The sequence below is a fragment of the Lepidochelys olivacea genome, assembly GCF_965140295.1.
Source record: "Lepidochelys olivacea isolate rLepOli2 genome assembly, chromosome: 5".
Lineage (NCBI taxonomy): Eukaryota > Metazoa > Chordata > Testudines > Cheloniidae > Lepidochelys > Lepidochelys olivacea.
Window position 1 is genome coordinate 36,346,678 of NC_140415.1, and position 10,976 is coordinate 36,357,653.

Sequence of the window (10,976 nt, forward strand, 5' to 3'; positions counted from 1 at the left end):
TTGCAGCAGGCTAGTGGGACTGGCTCAAACCAGGCAGGGCACTGAAGTCCCAAGATGGGAGGGCAGGGAAAGCAGGGGCAGAAGTAGTCTTGGAACATCAGTTGGCAGCCCCAAGGGGGTTTCTGATCCAACCCATCACACCGTGAAACACCAAGTCCTGAGAAATATAGAGGTTTCTCCTGCTCCTATCTTCCTACTGAATGGACTGTTCCTGTTAGTTATTTAAGATCTTTAAAGGGTTAGACAGAGGAAACTTGTTCTCTTATTGATAGGGCTTGTTACTGAATGGCTCACCCTCACTGTGGAAAAGGTGAGTCAGAGAACTTGGCAACTAATGGAATGCTTCTTATGGTAGTTTTCCCTGTTGGGAGTATGACATGTTCCTAGAGTGAGGGGCAGGGATGGAGAGCTTTCTTGGGCTTCAGCCTAAGAGGGCTTTGAGAGTTGCAGTGGATGTGATGACTTCTTTCTAGGCGTACCTCTTGAGGTTAGCCATGGTGCCTTGGGTTCTAGCAGAAGTGGTGATTTTTAGGCCTGAGCCTGGCACAATCCCAGGATTTCTATAATGGAAGAGCCAACTCAGGCACAGCATAGTGAGACACAACATGCATGATCCAGAATTAGACATGACAGGCCAAATTTTCAAAAACAGAGCTTTACAATTTACCCGGACTACACGTGCAAATCACACAAAGTCAAGTGAAAAAGTCTAATTTTAGGAACTTAGCTAGACAAGTGTACTTGCAATTACCTCCTTTAAGGGTGCAGTAGCTACAGCCACAATCATGGGTGCGGTTTTGCACGGTTTCTGCATTTTGAAAATTAGGGCCTAAAATTCACATTGCCAAAGAGCTCACCCCTCTCATATATGAGATGCAAGCATACCTGTTCCACCCTCAAAACCTGTTCATCTTTTTCCACCACATTGTCTTTTCTGCATACAAAATGAAGAACTGCACACACAATCATTTTATGGGCACAAAGGTATGCTTTTCCAGCTGTACTCATTGTACCCAACTTAGAAAATTAGCATTAAAATACAGGACATGAAATACATGGCCCATGCTCATTACACCTTATTTCAAAGCCTTTAACTCTATTTATTGACACGCAGAGAGAAAAATATTCATTGGCCTTGCCTCTTTACTTGTACAAGCAATAAATCCAACTATAGTCAGATCTTGTTTATCTGTGCACAGTTGGGGGACAGGAATATAGCATTTGGCAGAAGGAGGGACATCAGTGTTTTTGACACACAATGGGAGACATGACCTTTCTTCATATAGACCAAAATTATCGCTGATCAGGTACTTTGGGTAAACAGCTTCTGACTATACTTTTTTTTAATTGAAATGCTTGTACTAAATAATCTAATTAGAATACACAATGAATTGGTTTTTAAATATGGTCTTTGCATTAACAATCAGACTGTACAATATTTTATACAGAGAAATGGAATTAGTGGGTTAATGTTTAAATGTGTACAGTGATCCAACTGTTTCCACTCTCCTGATCTGGCCTTGATGTCAATCTCCACTAAAGAGTGGAACAGAAATTCTAATTACTGTACATATTGGTCTGTCATTATCTGGTAAGTCATTCTTATTTCTGTCTTTCATTGTGAATTGCAGGGGCAAGCTCTGAGTTCCCAACCCTCAGGAGAAGAAAATTGCAAAGGAAGTTCACCAAGCCCAGCTGTGTCCTCTGGGGTGCACATCCTCCTGAAGGTTAATTTACTCATTTCACTGTTTTGAACTTGCTCTGGCACAAAGAAGGAAGCTCACAGATGACTTCTGAAATCAGTAGGAGTCTAATGAAAATAGGAATAACACCTGTGGGGAAAATGCCTTGGTCTTGATGCTGATCTCAGTTACACCAGTGTAAATGAAGAGTTATTGAGAGGAAGTCAGAGGCCAGATCTTAATCGCTCTAAATCTGCATAGCTCCATTGACTTTAATGGAGCAACACTGATTTACACTAGCTGTGACTCTGGCCCAATGGAGTTAAACTGGTGTAAGAGACAGAAAAGTTAGAAGTCAATCTTATCAGAAATAAATCACTGTTCAAAATTAAAATTACAGGATCCTATTTTCTGTTTGTTACCCATGTCATGAACAAGTGTTAAGACTCTGGCAGTTCTATGAAACTTTCAGCTTATGTCTGTAGCGTACTCTGAATGGACTACAAATTTCTATTAACCATATTTTTTTTTAAAAAATGCATTTGTTAAAAAATAAAAGGTGTACAACTCTGTGTAGAAAGTTGTCAGCTGCTGAATATATTTGATGGTCCTATCATAGTGCTTCTAGTGGGTCGAGTTATCAGATGTATTTTTCTCAAGTCAACATATTAAATGAGGAAATGGAATTGGCATTTTGATTATGACTGTAGAAAGGATAACATAGGGGTTATTGAAGGACTCCGAGAAGTATAATTGGACTCTTTCAGCATGCAGGAGAGACAGTGCTCAGGGAATGAGGGATGTGTAGTGATTGAGGCTATTGTTTTTAGGACCCCTACTCATTTGTTGAAGGCTTGGGAGATGTGTAGTGAATGAAGCAGGGCATGGCAAGAAGAGAAAGGAAGGTCTCATGGTTAAGTCAGTTGAATGCTGCCCCAGGAAACTGGATTTTCCCTGCCTTTGCCACTGACCTTGACCAATGAGAGTAGGATGGAAAAGACCCTCTGGAAGAGCTAAAACACGATGGTTGGGTGGCATGAGATACCTGTCCTTCCTACCCCATCCTACCTCATAATATGTCAGATTTGGCACAGGACAGAACATCACAGACATGCATAACACATTTGATGGCCTCTATGCTTTCCAAGTGACAGCATAAGAACCAGCCTAACCTCTGCCACTGAGTTCCTATGTGATGCTGGACAAATCACAAACAAACCAAACTTTTCACAGGCGGTCATTAATTGTGCGTTCCTCATTTCCTGGGTGCCCAACTTGAGACACATGGGACCTGAGTTGCAGAAATGTTGAGCACTCTCAGCTGCAACTGAAGTCAATGGATGCTGTGCTTTCAGCATATAATACTACGTACTTTAAAACCTCTCTGTAAGAGGGCCTTTAAGACAGTCTTTCCACCATAATACTCACAACATAAACACCCCTGTTATTCCCTAACCCCTACCAATTCCCCAAAGAATCCCAAAGCACCAACATCTTACCCCAAGCAGAGTGCTAGCCCCATAAAGGAAGAAGTGCCAGACACGCCATGAAATCTACTAGAGTCTTCGCTATTGCTCTCAATTTTATTGGAAGGTATTCAGACACTACAGTGATAGGTGGTGGTATAACACTTTAAGATAGATAGGAAGCAAAATCAAGCACTAGGCATCTCAAGGCGGAAACCAATTTTTTGGGGGGCACTTCTTACCTTAACCTCTCTATGCCTAAATTTCCCTTTTGTAAAATAAATCTAGAGTGCACATATGCTCCCATTACTTAGAGTCTGAACACCTCATCTTCAACGTATTTAGCCTGACTAGGGTGACTACATGTCCCTTTTTGGCTGGGACGGTCCCCTTTTTCAGCTCTGTTCTAGCTGTCCCTCCTTTTTCACTAAAACTGGGCAATTGTCCTTGATTTGTGCAGGCAGCACTGCCTTCAGAGATGTCCCCCTGCTTGGGTTGTCAGGCGTCTGGTTTTCGACCGGAGCAACCAGTTGAAAAGGGACACTGGCGGCTCCAGTCAGCACTGCTGACTGGGCCATTAAAAGTCCGATAAGTTGTGCAGTGGGGCTAAGGCAGGGTCCCTACATGCCCTGGCTCCGTGCAGCCCCCAGAAGTGATTAGCATGTCCCTGTGGCCCCTAGGCGCAGGTGCGATCATGGAAGCGTCATGCACTGTCCCTGCAGCTCCCATTGGCCAGGAACTGTGGCCGATGGGAGCTGCAGGGATGGCGCCTGTGGGCGCAGGCAGCGCACAATGTACACACTGCACAGAGCTGCCTGGCCACGCCTCCGCCTAGGTGCCGGACATGAAGGCTGCTTCCAGGAGCAGTGCAGAGCCAGGGCAGTCAGGGAGCCTCCCTTAGCCCCACTGACTGGGAGCCACCTGAGGTAAGTGACGCCTGGCCATAGCCTGCACCCCAACCCTCCTCCCCTGGTGGGAACCCCCTCCCACACCCAACCTCCCTCCCAGACCCTACACCTCACACCCACCATTGCCAACTTTCACGTGGTAAATAAGCTCCCTGACTTTCACAATAAGCCAAAAATCAAGCTAATCCCATTTCAAAACAAGGCCCAAACAAGCCAATTCCTAAGAACCCCAACACTCTGTGTGACTAAATCCCCCCAATGTGCAAGTCTGGGACTGTGGTGGGCCCGCTGTGCACCCCTGACTCTCTCCCCTCCTTGCTCCTGCTTGCCAGGAGCCAATCAGAAAAAGAAGCAACAAGCTACAACAAGCAACAAGCTACAAGCCAACAAGCATGTCTGCTCGCATCCCCTGCCAAATGTCGGAAACCCCTCCTGCACCCCAACCCCCACCCTGGGCCCCCTCCTGCACCCAAACTCCCATCTGGAGCCCACACCCTGCACCTCCTCCCACACCCAACCCCCTGCCCTAGCCCTGAGCCCCCTTCTGGAGCCTACATCCCGCATCCCCCATCCCCTCCCGCACCTTCTTCCACATCACAGAGATGCTGATAGAAGTAAGTGTTTAACACCAAGCATTTCAGGATTTTTTCTGAGGCAAGAACAGAAGCTGAAAAAGTTTTTGCCAGTCGGGGAGTGTTTGCTTATCACTCAGTGCAGCATGGACACACTTTCCGGTCTAGTGACTGTACATCACAATTAATTAGGAAATTGTACCAACCTATGTTTTCATCTGCTCATACAAAATCTGAGACAATTGTTTGCAACATCTTAGCCCCTTTATCCATTGAAGAAGTGCAGCTTGAGTTGGACAAGCGTTCCTTTATTACACTTAGTGTGGATGCATCGAACAAAATGAAGCAAAAACTATTTGCTGTTCTTAATGGTATTTTTCTCCCACTGAGTGGAGTTTGCACAAAAATTATTGATTTTACGTCTCTACCTGGAGAAACATCAGATATGTAAAAAGAAAAGGAGTACTTGTGGCACCTTAGAGACTAACCAATTTATTAGAGCATAAGCTTTCGTGAGCTACAGCTCACTTCATCAGATGCATATCGTGGAAACTGCAGCAGACTTTATATATACACAGAGAATATGAACCAATACCTCCTCCCACCCCACTGTCCTGCTGGTAATAGCTCATCCAAACTGACCACTCTTCAAGTTTAAATCCAAGTTAAACCAGAACATCTGGGGGGGGGGTAGGAAAAAACAAGAGGAAACAGGCTACCTTGCATAATGACTTAGCCACTCCCAGTCTCTAAGCCTAAATTAATAGTATCCAATTTGCAAATGAATTCCAATTCAGCAGTTTCTCGCTGGAGTCTGGATTTGAAGTTTTTTTGGTTTAAGATAGCGACCTTCATGTCTGTGATTGCGTGACCAGAGAGATTGAAGTGTTCTCCGACTGGTTTATGAATGTTATAATTCTTGACATCTGATTTGTGTCCATTTATTCTTTTACGTAGAGACTGTCCAGTTTGACCAATGTACATGGCAGAGGGGCATTGCTGGCACATGATGGCATATATCACATTGGTGGATGTGCAGGTGAACGAGCCTCTGATAGTGTGGCTGATGTTATTAGGCCCTGTGATGGTGTCCCCTGAATAGATATGTGGGCACAATTGGCAACGGGCTTTGTTGCAAGGATAAGTTCCTGGGTTAGTGGTTCTGTTGTGTGGTATGTGGTTGTTGGTGAGTATTTGCTTCAGGTTGCGGGGCTGTCTGTAGGCAAGGACTGGCCTGTCTCCCAAGATTTGTGAGAGTGTTGGGTCATCCTTTAGGATAGGTTGTAGATCCTTAATAATGCGTTGGAGGGGTTTTAGTTGGGGGCTGAAGGTGACGGCTAGTGGCGTTCTGTTATTTTCTTTGTTAGGCCTGTCCTGTAGTAGGTAACTTCTGGGAACTCTTCTGGCTCTATCAATCTGTTTCTTTACTTCTGCAGGTGGGTATTATAGTTGTAAGAAAGCTTGACAGAGATCTTGTAGGTGTTTGTCTCTGTCTGAGGGGTTGGAGCAAATGCGGTTGTATCGCAGAGCTTGGCTGTAGACGATGGATCGTGTGGTGTGGTCAGGGTGAAAGCTGGAGGCATGCAGGTAGGAATAGCGGTCAGTAGGTTTCCGGTATAGGGTGGTGTTTATGTGACCATTGTTTATTAGCACTGTAGTGTCCAGGAAGTGGATCTCTTGTGTGGACTGGTCCAGGCTGAGGTTGGTGGTGGGATGGAAATTGTTGAAATCATGGTGGAATTCCTCAAGGGCTTCTTTTCCATGGGTCCAGATGATGAAGATGTCATCAATATAGCGCAAGTAGAGTAGGGGCATTAGGGGACGAGAGCTGAGGAAGCGTTGTTCTAAATCAGCCATAAAAATGTTGGCATACTGTGGGGCCATGCGGGTACCCATAGCAGTGCCGCTGATCTGAAGGTATACATTGTCCCCAAATGTGAAGTAGTTATGGGTAAGGACAAAGTCACAAAGTTCAGCCACCAGGTTAGCCGTGACATTATTGGGGATAGTGTTCTTGACGGCTTGTAGTCCATCTTTGTGTGGAATGTTGGTGTAGAGGGCTTCTACATCCATAGTGGCCAGGATGGTGTTATCAGGAAGATCACCGATGGATTGAAGTTTCCTCAGGAAGTCAGTGGTGTCTCGAAGGTAGCTGGGAGTGCTGGTAGCGTAGGGCCTGAGGAGGGAGTCTACATAGCCAGACAATCCTGCTTCAAATCCAGACTCCAGCGAGAAACTGCTGAATTGGAATTCATTTGCAAATTGGATACTATTAATTTAGGCTTAAATAGAGACTTGGAGTGGCTAAGTCATTATGCAAGGTAGCCTGTTTCCTCTTGTTTTTTCCTACCCCCCCGCCCCAGATGTTCTGGTTTAACTTGGATTTAAACTTGAAGAGTGGTCAGTTTGGATGAGCTATTACCAGCAGGAGAGTGAGTTTGTGTGTGTATGGGGGTGGGGGGGATGTGAGAAAACCTGGATTTGTGCAGGACATAGCCCAACTTGATTGTCATGCACATTGTGTAAAGAGTTGTCACTTTGGATGGGCTATCACCAGCAGGAGAGTGAATTTGTATGGGGAGGTGGAGGGTGAGAAAACCTGGATTTGTGCTGGAAATGGCCCACCTGATGATCACTTTAGATAAGCTATTACCAGCAGGACAGTGGGGTGGGAGGAGGTATTGGTTCATATTCTCTGTGTATATATAAAGTCTGCTGCAGTTTCCACGATATGCATCTGATGAAGTGAGCTGTATCTCACGAAAGCTTATGCTCTAATAAATTGGTTAGTCTCTAAGGTGCCACAAGTACTCCTTTTCTTTTTGCGAATACAGACTAACACGGCTGTTACTCTGAAACCTGTCATCAGATATGTAGTGTGCATTCATCCAGCAAGTGATTGAGAAGTACTCTTTTAGTGACAAGATTGTTGGAATTTGTGCAGACAACACCAATACTAACTTTAGGGGTGCCAGACATTGTGGGAAAAACAATTTGTGGCAAAAGCTCCAGGCCAACTTAGTAAAAGATCTTTGGTATTGGGTGTGGTACACATATTGTGCACAACTTGCTCCAAACTGTAGTTGACTATCTTCCTTTAGATGTGGAGAGCTTTGCTGTAAAGGTTTACAAATACTTTCAAATCTACAGGGTGTGTGTTGAAGAGCTGAAAGACTTCTGTTGATTTGTTGAAATCGAGTATACCAAATTACTAGAGCATGGCAGCACGTGATTCCTCTCATTGGGACCAGCAATATACAGGATTTTGTTTATTGTTGATGGGCTTAAAGCGTATTTTCTTTCTCAAGATAAATGCCCGACACTGCTCAGGAAGCTCTTTGATGATCCTGCCACTCAACTGTGGCTTCTATTTGCCAGCAAACAAACTGCCATGGTCCAAACCATAACAGAGATGATAGAGTGACAGAAGTTGCACTGCAAATACGTTCCCTGCACGTTAACTTATCGGAGAGGCCTAGAGAAAGATTTGTCAGAACAGAAGTGAAGAATCTACTGCACGCTTGTAAAACACGGGCAAATGAAAGAAAAGGAGTTTTATGATATAGTTGATAATTTTTACACAACATTCCTGTCCTACTTAGAGCACTGGAGACCTGCCTTTGAGTGCACCGAAAAGTTTGAGTGGGCTCTGGTGAAGAATATGCCGCAGTGGGAGCAAATGCAAGACAGCCTTGCTGCATGCCACACCAGAAGTCCCACCTTAAATAAGTTAGATGAGAATCATCTCTTTCATGAGTAGTCCAGTGCAAAATCAATTGTCTCCAGTTGTCTTTCAGCCTGGAACCATCAGAGAACGCCCGTCACTGAAAGGAGGCAGAAGATTTTTCGAGAGATGGACCATAATGCAGTACAATACACAGATCTAGCCAAGGCCGTGGAATTTGTGCTGTGTCTGCCTGTTGAACGTGTCTTTTCAATTATGAATGATGTGTGGTCTCCTGAAAAATCATGTCTGAACATTGCCACCATGAAGACTGTTTTGTGTGTGCGAGTTAACGCTTCCCTAGATTGTACTGAATTCTACGAGAAGTTGCTGATAGACAAGAAAACCCTCAAAAAAATAGCATCATCAAAGAAATACAACTGGTGTCAAGCAGCTTCACACCTGAAGAATGGCAAGACAAAAAACAATGCCAGAAACTACTGAGTTTTAAGTAAAATATATGAAACCATGAAATATATGAACATATATATAAAATATATGAAACTGCCTTATCTTTTTTGCGTTCTGTAAGTATACTCCCCTGAGCACTGACAATCTCTTACTTGGTGTTCTATTTTCAGTTTAGGGAAATATGGTCACCCTAAGGCTGACAACAATCTGTAGACCAGTAAGCTTAACCTTGGTATATGGAAATTAAGCCCTGGTCTACACTACGAGTTTAGGTCGGATTTAGCAGCATTAGATCAGTTTAGCCTAGCACCCGTCCACACTACGAAGCCATTTTTTCTGACTTTAAGGGCTCTTAAAACCAGTTTCTGTACTCCTCCCTGACGAGTGGATTAGCGCTGAAATCAACCTCGCTGGGTCAAATTTGGGGTAGTGTGGACACAATTTGACGGTATTGGCCTCCGGGAGCTATCTCAGAGTGCTCCATTGTGACCGCTCTGGGCAGCACTCTCAACTCAGATGCACTAGCCAGGTAGACAGGAAAAGCCCCGCAAACTTTTGAATTTCATTTCCTGCTTGGACAGTGTGGTGAGCTCATCAGCAGAGGTGACCATGCAGAGCTCTTCAGCACAGGTGATCATGGCGTCCCAGAATCGCAAAAGAGCTCCAGCATGGACCAAACGGGAGGTACTAGATCTGATCGCTGTATGGGGAGATGAATCCATGCTGTCAGAACTCCGTTCCAAAAGACGAAATGCCAAAATATTTGAAAAAATCTCCAAGGGCATGAAGGACAGAGGCTATAGCAGGGACCCGCAGCAGTGCCACGTGAAACTTAAGGAGCTCAGGCAAGCCTACCAAAGAACCAGAGAGGCAAACGGCCGCTCCGGGTCAGAGCCCCACACATGCCGCTTCTATGACAAGCTGCATGCCATTCTAGGGGGTGCCCCTACAACTACCCCAGCCCTGTGCGTGGACTCCATCAATGGACTCTCATGCAACAGGGATGCGGATTTTGAGGATGAGGAAGATAAGGAGGAGGAGGAGGTTGAAGCACAGCAAGCAAGAGGAGAAACCATTTTCCACGACAGCCAGGAACTTTTTCTCACCCTGGATCTAGTACCCTCCCAACCCACTGAAGGCGGGCTCCCGGACCTAGAAGGCAGAGAAGGGACCTCTGGTGAGTGTACCTTTATAAATATAATACACGGTTTAAAAGCAAGTGTGTTTAATGATTAATTTCCCCTGAAGACTTGGGATGCATTCACAGCCAGTACAGTTACTGGAAAAGTCTGTTAACTTGTATGGGGATGGAGCGGAAATCCTCCAGGGACATCTCAGTGAAGCTCTCCTGGATGTACTCCCAAAGCCTTTGCAAAAGGTTTCTGGGAAGGGCAGCCTTATTCCGTCCTCCATGGTAGGACACTTTACCATGGCATGCCAGCAGCACGTAGTCTGGAATCATTGCATAAAAAAAGAATGGCAGCATACGGTCCTGGTGTTTGCTGGCATTCAAGCAACATCCATTCTTTATCTCTCTGTGTTATCCTCAAGAGAGTGATATCATTCATGGTCACCTGGTTGAAATAGGGGAATTTTATTAAGGGGACATTCAGAGGTGGCCATTCCTGCTGGGCTGTTTGCCTGTGGCTGAACAGAAATCATCCCCGCTGTTACCCAAGCAGTGGGGAGAGGGGTGAAGCGATCCTTCCAGAGAATTGGGTGTGTGTGGGGGGGGTTAGTTGGGTTTGTGCTGCTTATTAACCCAAAAACTGCAGCCCATCCTTTTAAACGGCCAACCCATTTTAAAGGGCCAACCCAACTGGTGCTTGGTATGTGAAATGAGGGTGCTGCTGTTTGAAACCATTCCCACATGTTAGGAAGGTTAAAGAAGCCAAAAGACTGTGGCTTACCATGTCTGCCTGCAAGCCGAATTCTGTTACCCGCTGGACCTGCGTGTGTGATCTCTCACACCATACCGGCAGGCCCTCGATATAAGAGGCAAAATGCGACCTTGTAAAGAAACCACACGTGCTATGTAACGTTAACAGCTTGGTTCACCATGAAAAAGTCTACCCATTGTTCTCTAAAATGTCTCTTTTTAAAAACTAATCTCCCTTTTTTCCCTCCTGCAGCTGCAAATGTTTCAACGCTCCCCTTATCATCTCCGTCCCAGAGGCTATCAAAGATTAGAAGCTGAAAAAAAACGCACTCGC